Genomic DNA, 12,551 nt, shown 5'->3' on the forward strand with positions numbered 1-12,551 from the left:
GGGCTGCTGGGACGCCCTTATATACTACAGCTGCAGGGTATGACGTCACAGATAGTGATGGCATCGCCATATTATTGTATGGTAACGTGCTGTCCCACGTTTGCTGTCCTCACCGCAACCTCACGACTGCTGGATCGCACACCACGCTGGCCTACAGGCTGCCGACTCTGCTGAAGATTTTATCCACGATTTTTATTTTGATGCCTTCTTCAATTACACAGTTCTAGGAGCCATTAATGCTAGTAATTACAGAGGTTTCGTCCAGTTTGATCTGGTGACCATTTTCCAAAACATACGTAGCTACAGCAGACATTTCTGGGCCAAGGAATCCATTTCGCTGGAGATTGATGAGGACACCGGCGTAAAGCAATGCGTCGTCTTTTTCTACTTCCATAATGGATTGGATGTTACTGTTAATGCAGTTGAGACAGGGCCGGCGCAAGCTCAAGTGCCGCCCCGTGCGAGCTGCTAAATTGCCGCCCCCCCCCCCCTCTCCGTTTTTTTTTTTTTTTACAGATCGTTTATGGAATTTTATTTAAACAAATCTGTAGGAAATGTCAGCAATCAATCGCAATTTTTGTTTTTACTTTTCACATCTACCTACGTTTCGGCCACTTAGTGGACAGTCTCTTTTAATATGTACTTACATCTAAACCGTCATGTTGACAGTTACGTTCAGCATGACGGTATAGATGTAAACATAACTCAAAGCATTGAGAATAGCCACACTGTGCCCGAAGTATATGTAGATCTGGAAAATAAAAACAAAAATTGCGACTGATTGGTGACATTCTGTACCAGCTCAAAAATGGAGTCAAACTTGAAGAAATCTAGCTAATTTTAATAAGCCTTGTGAATTTACACACACTTGAACAAATGTGTGTGAAATCTTATGGGAGTTAACTAGGTCGTCAGTCCCTAAGCTTACACACTACATAACCTAAATGTCCTTAACACACACACACACACACACACACACGAGGGAGGACTCGAACCTCCGGCGGGACCAGCCGCACAGTCCATGACTGTAGCGCCTTAGACTGCTTGGCCAATCCCGCGTGACATGAACTTACAGTTAATGTAAATAAACATTTTTCAATGGTTGTGAACAGATAATGTATTCAACGGAAAACAAAATATATTTACAATTTAACGATGATTTGGTTTGAACAATAATATTTGCAATAACTATTTAACGTTGATCAAAATAAGAAACAACACAGTAAATAACCAAGACACTGATCATAATATAAAAATTTAAAAAAAATAGACAAATTGAACCTTCCTGGCTTTTGCTTGTGCAAACTCTTTCAAATGATCTGTGTAATTTAAGTCCTAGTGCTCAATCAATATTTTTGCAAGATCATTCAAACGAGTTTGGTCATCGTTGATCGGAGGTATGTCTTTATCAATTTCAGTTTTGAGAAACTCCTTTCTCCACTCGCAATTGTCACTGGGAGTGTTAGGAGAGTTCTCAGAGCCAGCCGGAGTAGCCGAGTGGTTCTAGGCGCTACAGTCTGGAACCGCGCGGTCGCTACGGTCGCAGGTTCCAATCCTGCCTCGGGCATAGATGTGTGTGATGTCCTTAGGTTAGTTAGGTTTAAGCAATTCTAAGTTCTAGAGGACTGATGACCACAGATGTTAAGTCCCATAGGGCTCAGAGCCATTTGAACCATTTTTTTTCTCTTCTTCAGAAACACTTTCCTTGCCATTGCCAGTCTACATTTTGTATCCTCTCTACTTCGACCATCATCAGTTATTTTGCTCCCCAAATAGCAAAACTCCTTTACTACTTTAAGTGTCTCATTTCCTAATCTAATTCCCTCAGCATCACCCGACTTAATTCGACTACATTCCATTATCCTCGTTTTGCTTTTGTTGATGTTCATCTTATATCCTCCTTTCAAGACACTGTCCATTCCGTTCAACTGCTCTTCCAAGTCCTTTGCTGTCTCTGACTGAATTACAATGTCGTCGGCGAACCTCAAAGTTTTTATTTCTTCTCCTTGGATTTTAATACCTACTCCGAATTTTTCTTTTGTTTCCTTTACTGCTTGCTCAGTATACAGATTGAATAACATCGGGGACAGGCTACAACCCTGTCTCACTCCTTTCCCAACCGCTGCTTCCCTTTCATGCCCCTCGACTGTTATAACTGCCATCTGGTTTCTGTACAAATTGTAAATAGCCTTTCGCTCCCTGTATTTCACCCCTCCCATCTTTAGAATTTGAAAGAGAGTATTCCAGTCAACATTGTCAAAAGCTTTCTCTAAGTAATAGTAGAATTCAATCTTGTAACGTTTTGTTGGGTCACCCAATTGTGTTATCCCTTCCTTCGTAGGTAAAGTGTATTGGCTTCATACTTCGTCTCCGGGAAACACTTATCCGTGGTAACGTTAGATCTTATAGCTCTAATTCTGCAGCCAATTCTTTGGAATCCGCCAAGAAATACGCAAACTTTTCTTCTGTCCTGCAGGTCTCAAAATATGCTTTCGTTGTTTTCAAGCATTTCCACGGCCTCAGAAACATTTACGTCAGTGGTCTGGAGGGTCTTACTGACTACACTTATGTGAAGCAGAACGTCGTACAAAATTACCAGAGAAGAGAGAAAGGTGTAATTTTTTATTTGATTCGCAAGTGACATTGCTTTGTGAGCAGTCATGCCATCGAATCATAAACGCCTCCAATTTGAAACCTCAGGGGAGTAAGTGGATCGATGCGACATTCCCACCTAGCATCACTCAGTGGCTTCAGCGACAGGTTAGGCAGATACTTCAAGACATCCCAACGTCGAACGGAGGACGAGAAGAAGTCATACAAGCTTTTCACTGTCGAAAACATGGAAACAGCATATTTAGAAGACATAGCGGCATCGTTTACAACAAGATTCAATGAGTGCCTGCTACATGGTACATAAAATGTACTTGAGTACGACCTGCGTCAAAGTGGAGCTTGAATAATCGGGCACTGGAAGAAATCCCAGGAAATCCTCCCGTATTCGCACATCGTATACCCCTTCGAGTCTTGTCTCGTGGACGAAACGTACCACAACTGTCAACTGCTCAACTTTTGAAATACCTGGTATGCAGTCCAGAATTATACTGTAATACTTTGTAGATTTCATCATTAATAGAATGTTGTTGGTTGTAGATGATCCAATAAGATGAATTATTTCATTCTGTGTTTCTTTTCCAAGATAATTATGACCCTTGTTCTCACCTTGCTTTGTTCTGTGCAGGTGCTCCATCATCACAGTGTCGAACTTTTCGAATAATTCAACGAGTTTCAAGAAGTTTCCGTTGTCAGGCTGAAAGCGTATACTTACTTCGTCTCAAAGGTAGACATTGCAGACCCAGGAAATGAATATTGCTATTATCCGCTCAAGAACATTTTTCCAATGTTCGCTTTCAGTATTCAGAAGCCTTTGATGATGGGCGTCGACAGTTCGTGACTTTTTCAGTCCCTCGGAAAACACGATCCACTTTTTATGTGAATTTAAATGCTCAGTAGCCTTCCTGTGACTTTCGAGGTATGAAGCAAGGTGCCGCCAGTCGCTTATATCGTTCTTTGCATTTTTTTCTGTAGATGACGAAAAAAGTTTGCAACAAAAGCAGAACACAGCATCCTTGCTCTTTGAGTACACCAACCAATGTCTGTCTGCTTCTTCTTAATTCTTCAAAGAGTAGTGCACAGGGCTGAAACGCCGGTTGTCCGCGTTTTTAGGACATTCTTCAGCTTCCTTAATGCGCTCGGGAGGACCTCGCATGACCAAAGTCGTTCGAATGCAGTCGGTAATAATTTCCGGCCATCTTTCGGGATCTGAGTCAACTGTGTCTTCCAGTTTAGGCTCGCCTTCAATCCCTTCTCCGGTGGTGAGTACCTCGGCTGATGTTTCTCCGGTATTTTCCGAATCGGGTCGCCTAATTTCAGTTCTGCCTGATGTTTCAATCTCGGAGCTTTCGTCACAAAGCAGGTCTTGAGTCCAGACGAGATGTGTTGAACATGTTGTGGATGGCCCACCATCAGCATTTCTACTGTTTGCGGTGGTCGCAGTACTGTGTTTGTCAACTTTCTGGTCATGTCCTGAAGATAAAGATGTAGCTGCAGTAGCTCCACTAGTATTTTTCCATCGCAGTATCGAACATTGCATTCGAATTTCCTAATTAGATATTGTCTTCTGGAAAATTAGTTGTGAGTAAACCCACGGTGCGTTACGGGCTGGCAGTGCTCCACTCATAAGAATTAGAGCGCCTGTATACAAAGGCTCTCTAATAAGAATACTGGCTTGTACGCCAGATTGCTTCCCCCTCTATGTTCCTTCGGTGTAAACACGACGGTGCTGCCACAATGGCGAGGAAGAAATTAGTCCTCCCCCCTTGTTCAACAGGGGCGGTCGGCAGGTAGTCGAGGCGCCATGCCACAGATCCCGAAGCCGCTCCCTCCGAGGTTTGGTTTCGAATCCCCTCTTCGGCATGAATGTTGAGTTAGTCCTTAAAAAAAAGGGGGGGGGGCACGTGCCCTGCGCCGGCCCTGAGTTGGGATGTTCCAAAACTCGTTAAGTTTTTCACATCTGTGAGGCTAAATGACGAAAGTGGCGCTAGCTTATCAAAGGAAACAACTATGAATTAATGGGAGCGTGTCTAAGGCAATATTCTAAGGATTCTCCATAAAGAGATTTGCAACAACAAGCGCTAAAGGGCCTCCATCGTAACACCGTCCATTTGATCTTAATAGTGGCCGTTGTATGGAAAAAACACTGAGGTGACCAAAGCCATTGGCTAGCGATATGCACATATAGAGATGGCGGCAGTATCACGTACACAAGGTCTAAAAGGATAGTGTATTGGCGGTGCTGTCATTTGTACTCAGGTGATTCATGTAAAAATGTGTATGGTTTGACTTTGGACGCAGAATGGTAGTTGGAGCTAGACATATGGGACACACCATTTCGGAAATTGTTAGTGAATTCAATACTACGAGATCTAACGTGCCGAGAAAAACAAATTTCAGGCATTGCCTCTCACCAAAGGCAACGTAGTACCCAACGGCCTTCACGTAACGACAGATAACAGCGTCGTTTGCTTAGAATTGTCGGTGCTAACAGACAAGCAACAGTGCGTGAAACAACAGAAATCAATGTGAGATGCACAACGAACTTATCCATTAGGATAGTGCTTGAAATTTGACATTAATGTGTTACGCCAGCGGCACTTCTTGGCTCGTGACCACAATTGGTTTTACCCTAGACGACTGGAAAAACGTGGCTTGTTCAGAAGAGTCCCAATTTCAATTGCTAAGAGCTGATGATAGGGTTCGAGCGTGGCATAGATCCCATGAAGCCATGGACCCAAGTTGGCAACAAGACACTGTGCAAGCTGGTGGTCGCTTCGTAATGGTGTATGCTGTGTTTCTATGGAATGGGCCGGGTCCTCTGATCAATCTGAACCGATCATTGACTGGAAATGGTTATGTTCGGCTACCTGGAGACCATTTGAAGCCATTCATGGACGTCATGTTCTCAAACAACGATGGAATTTTTATAGATGCAATGTGTTGTGTCACTGAGCCACACTTGTTCGCAACTGATTTGAAGAACATATTGGACAATTCAAGGGAATGGTTTCGCAACCCAGATCGCCCGACTTGAATCTCATAGAATATTTCTGGGGCACAATCGCCGCGTGAAAGGTTGTCCAACATGATATTAGGAGGTATCGCATCATTTTTGTCACCTCAGTGTAAGAGACGTATGTGTGTGGATAAATAACTCGATCACGTCACTTTCAAAAAACTAAGATACTAGGTCCAAGAGTCTTTCCTAGGGACATTCTTAAACAGAGTCACCACATCAAAACTGATTATAATATCACCCTCACTAAGTTCAAATGATTCAAATGGCTCTAAACACTATGGGACTTACACATCTGAGGTCATCAGTCCCCTAGACTTAGAATTACTTAAACCTAACCAACCTAACACATCCATGCCCGAGTCAGGATTCGAGCCTGCGACTGCAGCAGCAGCGCGGTTCCGGACTGAAGCGCCTAGAACAGCTCGGCCACAGCGGCCGGCCCTCGTGAAATCAAAGACTGTTTATTCGGCTGAGTTCTTAATATGATGTTCACAGTAAACCACACTCGGAATGAGGGGATTGACCAAGTTCTTGGCCAACTCATCCCATCCTTATGTATCTTTGGTAGAACGCGAACAGTAGGTAGTCTAGGTATCTGAGGGAGAAGATTCCGTACATTGGCGAAACAAAAACGTTAATGAAAGCACAGCAAGCGAATTTAATAATAAAGTTTCGGGGTCTTGTGGGCAGTGCAAGTAGTGACTCCAGAGCATCTGAGCGAACTGTGAGCTGTATCATACAAGTGAGCCCTAAAGGAAAAATGTGGTGGGGTCAGGTGAGAACTTTATAGAAATCACATGTCATGCTATGAAATGAATACAAGAACTGGATATCGATGTGCAGTCAACAATTAGTCTCACATACTACACTCCTGGAAATTGAAATAAGAACACCGTGAATTCATTGTCCCAGGAAGGGGAAACTTTATTGACACATTCCTGGGGTCAGATACATCACATGATCACACTGACAGAACCACAGGCACATAGACACAGGCAACAGAGCATGCACAATGTCGGCACTAGTACAGTGTATATCCACCTTTCGCAGCAATGCAGGCTGCTATTCTCCCATGGAGACGATCGTAGAGATGCTGGATGTAGTCCTGTGGAACGGCTTGCCATGCCATTTCCACCTGGCGCCTCAGTTGGACCAGCGTTCGTGCTGGACGTGCAGACCGCGTGAGACGACGCTTCATCCAATCCCAAACATGCTCAATGGGGGACAGATCCGGAGATCTTGCTGGCCAGGGTAGTTGACTTACACCTTCTAGAGCACGTTGGGTGGCACGGGATACATGCGGACGTGCATTGTCCTGTTGGAACAGCAAGTTCCCTTGCCGGTCTATGAATGGTAGAACGATGGATTCGATGACGGTTTGGATGTACCGTGCACTATTCAGTGTCCCCTCGACGATCACCAGTGGTGTACGGCCAGTGTAGGAGATCGCTCCCCACACCATGATGCCGGGTGTTGGCCCTGTGTGCCTCGGTCGTATGCAGTCCTGATTGTGGCGCTCACCTGCACGGCGCCAAACACGCATACGACCATCATTGGCACCAAGGCAGAAGCGACTCTCATCGCTGAAGACGACACGTCTCCATTCGTCCCTCCATTCACGCCTGTCGCGACACCACTGGAGGCGGGCTGCACGATGTTGGGGCGTGAGCGGAAGACGGCCTAACGGTTTGCGGGACCGTAGCCCAGCTTCATGGAGACGGTTGCGAATGGTCCTCGCCGATACCCCAGGAGCAACAGTGTCCCTAATTTGCTGGGAAGTGGCGGTGCGGTCCCCTACGGCACTGCGTAGGATCCTACGGTCTTGGCGTGCATCCGTGCGTCGCTGCGGTCCGGTCCCAGGTCGACGGGCACGTGCACCTTCCGCCGACCACTGGCGACAACATCGATGTACTGTGGAGATCTCACGCCCCACGTGTTGAGCAATTCGGCGGTACGTCCACCCGGCCTCCCGCATGCCCACTATACGCCCTCGCTCAAAGTCCGTCAACTGCACATACGGTTCACGTCCACGCTGACGCGGCATGCTACCAGTGTTAAAGACTGCGATGGAGCTCCGTATGCCACGGCAAACTGGCTGACACTGACGGCGGCGGTGCACAAATGCTGCGCAGCTAGCGCCATTCGACGGCCAACACCGCGGTTCCTGGTGTGTCCGCTGTGCCGTGCGTGTGATCATTGCTTGTACAGCCCTCTCGCAGTGTCAGGAGCAAGTATGGTGGGTCTGACACACCGGTGTCAATGTGTTCTTTTTTCCATTTCCAGGAGTGTATATATCTCAGTTCTCTGTGTTTGTTATGTCTTACTTATGTCCCTTGTGTTCTCTTATATGTGATGTACAATTGTATTCTTGTTTATTATTGTATTTATATTTATGTATGTGCTGATGTGATGTGTCATACGGTGGATAAATAAAAAAATAAACAAATGAAATTCAAATGTCTGGATCGGCTTTTCTTGAGCAGTTTCATTAAAGTTATTTTTCAGTTTATACATGGGGCGTGATTTCATTGTTAATATCAAGTTAACTTTTACCAGCAACAAACAGTAGATAAAATTTCATGCAGCTGTTGTTTACAATAATTAACGCAATAAATTGATTAATTCTTTCATTACCGGCTATGACAGCTTCATATATTTTAGGAACTATAATAAAAATTGGTGTGTTAGTAATTACAAAACTGCTATCATCATTCTCATTTAGAAGCTAACATTTACGTGTCGAAACAAATTCGACATTTGTTTTCAACAGTTCATCATTGAATGATCTGTTTGATGTAGTAGCGCCAAGTTCAGTTAAATATTATGCATTTGATATATGTAATACGGTACTGTATAAACAATGAAACGACACTAGGTGAGTTGAAAGCAAAGTATCAAAAGCAGGCCTTTAAATTTTGTACTTCTTTTGATTTGAAAGATAGTAAATTATATTCCTTTTTAAGCGATGTTCTTTATTGAGATTAGGTAGATGCCGCACTGCATTTAATTTCTTGCTCATGCTACCAGGGAATGATTTTTTGTTTCTACAGAGGCCTTATTAATGCACTGACTAGGAATATCTATGGCTTGAGCAATGAGTACGCAAAAGCGCTGAACAAAATTTTCTTCCTCTGCATAAACAAGACTGTGGTGCGAAGTACGGTTTGCCAATAAGCCCTCTCCAAATACTGTATATCATTACGTCTCTACTAGAGACAGATGCCGTTCAGAAGTACTATCTACTTTATGCAAGGTGTGATTAAAAAGTAACAGGTGACGAAACATACTGCTATGACATCGAAACCAAGGCCCAACTGTCCCAACGGAAACTGCCTGAAGAGTGAAGGCTGAACAAAATTCTGAAAGTTCGATTACCTATGAATGTTCTTCTCACTGTTTTCTTCAATTACAGTGAGACAGTGCGTGAGTTCCTTCCTTATGGTCGTACGGTCAATAAGGAATACTAAGTGGGAGTTATGCGCCGTTTCCGTGAAGCAGTCCTAAGAAAACGACCAGAACTGCGGCAAAACCACTCCTGGAATTTGCATCACTATAATGCCCCCGTTCACGCCTGATTGCTTGTTCGTGATTTTTTGGCAAAAAAAACAAAACAGTTATGTTGCCTCAGCCACCGCATTCGCCGTAAGGGTCCTATGTGACTTCTTTCTATTCCCGAGGTTGAATGATGAGATAAAAACAGAATCGCTGAAGAAACTGAACACCATAACGAAAAGTGATTTCCAGAAGTGCTTCCAAGATTGGAAAAAGCACTGGACAAGTGGATTACTTCTGTGGAGGATTCCTTCAAAGGGGACAAAGTTGAGGTTGGTGAATAAATAAAGATTCTTTAAGATAAACAAAGATTCCTGTTACTTTTTGAACCAACCTCGTACAAGTTTTCTTAATAATCTGGCTTAGAGCTTTGAAGAGATAAATGTGTAAGGCGTGAGCCTAGGTAAGAGGGCTCGATGTCGTAGATAGGGCACTACCACAATGTGCTGGCATAGCATCATGGCACCCACTGGGCACTACCACCCGCCAACCAGTCACTGCCCGGCTAGTTACCGAAACCAAGTACACTTCAGTACACTGCGTACGTGACTATTTTGGCTGCAACACTACAACGAAACCACATTGGTGCGTATAAATACTGGCGATCAGACCAGGCAAATCATCCAAACTGCGAGTCATCGAGTTCACGTCCGTCAGGCAGTGCTGCGTAATCTTCTTAAAACTTCAAATAAAATGTTTGATTGACAGTCTGACCTGGTGGGATTTGGTAGGTGATGGACGTCCAGAACTAGGTCTATCATCAATCGACTTGTCGCCATTTTTAAATCAAGCAAACCACTCGTACATTTGAGTTTTTCTCATAGCGTCGTCTTGGTAAGCTGTTTTCAACATTAAAACAGTGTCAGCAGCATTTTTGCCGAGTAGAAAACAAAATTTCACAGATCCATGTTGTTCATTTAAACTTGCCATCATAAAAAACGAAAGAAGACCAACACATCGTTAACAAAAACAATCACTGCAGATGAACAGAACAAGCTAGGTCGACAACAAAGGTAGCACTGAATTGATAGCGAGGCGCTATACCCCCCTCGCATTACTAATGACTTACAATGTGCATTGCACCACAACGTGCTACACTCTTGTCGAATATTCTAGATACCCTTAGGCCCAAGCGAAGCACGCCACCGCTTCGGGTGCCAAACTAAGAGGACATCACAGGTGCTACAACTGTAAGATTTCTGTACAGGACGTATCACAATCAGTAGCGGACATGTCCGGTACCAGGAGCGCCCAACTGCAAGCTTTATGTACAGTGTGTATCACAACTAGTTGAGAAAACTGGCAGGGATGAAAGTGTACGAGGGAAAAAGTCACTTTCGTGAAAAAATATTCTCGAAATGGCCCCTTCTCCCTAACCCCAGAACAGTTGTTAAGGAGGCCGAATAAAAACCCTTCATACCAGAGAAAGGTGTTCCCTGGGGACCATCATCTCCCTTCTGGCACATACGCTCTACGCCAATGATACAGCTTGTTAGAGTCACGCAGTGATAACAGATGAAACTAAACAGCAAACTAAGGATTACGTAAACCACTGGAACACTGGCTCAGAAAATGGAAAATTAACCCTAATGCATATAATAATACTTAAATACGAAAAATTACGAAATTTTGATTACCTGAGGTTGTCAGCAGAACACAGATCTCTGAATTTGAGTAACACGTGGATGGTTTGAAAAGTTCTCGGAACGGAATAGATAACAATGCTTACATCACTGACAGTTTTTTTTTTAATTTTCCAATGTAGTGTCCTTGTAGATTATGCAGTTGGTCCAACGATGTTCCAGTGCCTTGATCCCATCTCGAAAATGAGTTTCCTCCAGGCCTGCAAAATAGTTGTCAATTCCGGCTATCAGTTCTTCGTTTAAAGTGAATTTTCGTCCACCAAGAAAAATTTTCAGTTTTGGGAAGACACATACCAGGTGAACCAGACGGGTGTGGCAACAATTCATCCCTTAGTTCGTGTAATTTTGCTATGGTGACGGCACATCTTTTTGATCGCGGCACCCATCTTGCAAATAATTTTTTTCATTTCTAGTTCTTCAATTACAATGTGATATACCCTTTCAGATGACATCTCGCAAGCATGAGGAATTACACGCACTTTCAATAGCCGATCCTCCATGACCATTTGTGCACTTTTGCAATCATTTCTGGAGTAGTGACATGTTGGCTGACCACTGCGCGGATCAACACCTAAGCTCTCTCGACAAAATTTAAATTAATTTGTCCACTTGGCAATATGAAGCAGCAGAATCTCCCAGTGTGTTCTGGAAATCGACATTAATGTCGTTTGCTTTCATACCTTTCTTTACGAAGCACTTAATCACTTCTCGAATTTTTCCGATCTTGGCAAATCACTACGCGGGAACAACAACAGAGCCACGTCACCGCCACAGCTCACTTCCCAGAGCAGTTACGCGACACGTGTTTACAGGCAACGGTCCAATGAATATCATGCGAAGAACTAGTTGCGCTAGCGCCGACCTCTCGTGGTAATTCCGGGAACTTTTCAAACCACCCACGTATAATCTTCTTACCAAGAGAAGATTACGTGCCCAGATTGCATTATATACAAAACTAGTTTCGGCAAGTTAAATTGCCATCTTCAAATCTGAAAAAAGTATTACAAAAAGTTTTTACAGTCTAATAATCTTTTTCGTTACAAAGATGAAATTCTAATACACGTATTACATACCGTCTATTATACATGGATCATTGTGTCGCTCTATATAGTGCATGGTCATTTAGTCACGGACATATTTGCCACTCCAAAATACGACGATGACTAAGTGTTCTCAATTTGATCCAACGACATCCGCAATTACGTCATCGAAAACGCTTCACAGTATGTTACTAAATTTACTGTTTATGGCTATCATTTTTTATTTTGCCTCTGTATTTGTATTGTGCAGTTGTGTGTGTGTGTGTGTGTGTGTGTGTGTATAAATTAAAAGTACGATTCTGGTTCTAGAAATCCCAGTAGGGCGGAATCCAGTCGAATGTACACTATGTGATGAAAAGTATCTGGACACCTGGCTGAAAATGAGTTTCAAGTTCGTGGTGCCCTCCGTCTGTTATGCTGGAACTCAGTATGGTGTTGGTCCACCCTTAGCCTTGATGACAGCTTCCACTCTCGCAGGCATATGTTCAATCAGGTGCTGGAAGCTTTCTTGGGGAATGGCAGCCCATTCTTCACAGAGTGCTGCACTGAGGAGAGGTATTGATGTCAGTCGATGAGGCAAGTGTGTGTTCCAAAACATCCCAAAGGTGTTATATAGGAGTCAAGTCAGGTCTCTGTGCAAGTCAGTCTTACAGGAATGTTATTGTCGCGTAACCACTCCGCCAC

Source organism: Schistocerca nitens, chromosome 8 (assembly GCF_023898315.1).
Source record: "Schistocerca nitens isolate TAMUIC-IGC-003100 chromosome 8, iqSchNite1.1, whole genome shotgun sequence".
In the NCBI taxonomy this organism is placed as follows: Eukaryota; Metazoa; Arthropoda; class Insecta; order Orthoptera; family Acrididae; genus Schistocerca; species Schistocerca nitens.